Source organism: Trichechus manatus, unplaced genomic scaffold (assembly GCF_000243295.1).
Source record: "Trichechus manatus latirostris isolate Lorelei unplaced genomic scaffold, TriManLat1.0 scaffold00349, whole genome shotgun sequence".
Taxonomy (NCBI): domain Eukaryota; kingdom Metazoa; phylum Chordata; class Mammalia; order Sirenia; family Trichechidae; genus Trichechus; species Trichechus manatus.
Genome location: NW_004444285.1, coordinates 50,546 through 51,888, shown reverse-complemented (window position 1 = coordinate 51,888; position 1,343 = coordinate 50,546).

Genomic DNA, 1,343 nt, shown 5'->3' with positions numbered 1-1,343 from the left:
CCGCTTGGTTAGTCCATATATCACTATCCAGTGTCTCAGGCAGACTTTCATCACCTTCTTCTCACCCTTATCCTTCTCATGGCTCTCCCAGAGTCTTAGGCTCAGTGGTCACCTGAAGGCATCCTTTGGACTTAAGGAAGAGGGAAGAGGGTACTGTGCCCTAGGTCTCTGGTACGGACTTCCAGACAATCCTGCATTGGCATTTATCAGTCTACATGCTGCACAAGAAAATCCTTAGCGTGCATTGCCCTCTAGAATTTCACAGTAAGGCATTGCTGTGCTTTGGGACAGAATTGGAGGATTCCTGGGTCCTATTTTAATCTTATCAAAATGTCAGCTGACTTCTAATAAGAATATCTGTTTGTGGATAGTCACCTTTTATTGAGTGTGAAAGGAAGAAGTAAGGACAGTCTGGCATCAAATAAAAGCCATGCTATCCCAGCTGACCCTGTGTTTTGCATTCCAGTGCTCAGCACTCACTGTGCCTTTCATGACACTGCCTTTGAAGTCTCATGCACCTAAGGATCCAGACCATTACTAGGTCGTAAGAATCACAAGCATTATTATTACTATATAAATAATAAGCATCATTCCTATTCCAGACAATACAGGACAGAATGAAGGCCTGGCCATGCCACATTCATGTAATTGTGGACATGTCATCTCCACTCTGTTGGCCTCATCTTCCACATTTTTTAAGAATGCAAATATTAGAAAAATTCCAACATTACATGAATGTTCCTTGAATATTTATCTTTCTATGAATCAAAGTTCTAGGATGGATCATAAATACTTTTATTTTATTTTTTACATTTTCCTAGAGTTTTTTTGGTGCAGACACACAGAACATGACTTTGATTTTTTTAAAGGAATTGACAGTCTTCAAATAAGCAATACCTTCATAGACCTTCTCCGAAGATTCAATAAAACAGTGCTGGGAAGAAGTAACCCTTTATTCTCAGAGTTGCCAGGGCCCAAAGGAAGGACATCCAACCAATGGCCCCAGAACCCCCTGTCTACAGAGATTCTTCTTCAGTCCATGAACAAAGCCCGGAGATACGGCATCAAGATAAGAGCTCTCTCACATTCATCCCTGCCTCTGGTTTCAAGCCCTGTTTCTATCACAGTTCATCTATTGTGACCAAATTTAAAGTGGTCAGTAGTGGAGGCGGGGTCAAGATGGCAGATTAGTCAGGTGCTTCCAGTGGACCCTATTACAACAAAGGCCTGACAAAAACAAGTGATTCGATTATATATGGCAATCTGGAAGCCCTGAACATCAAAGGCAGAGTTGAGGAACTGGACTGAGAGGCCGGGTGAGGGAGAGATGGTATGGAAGCAGC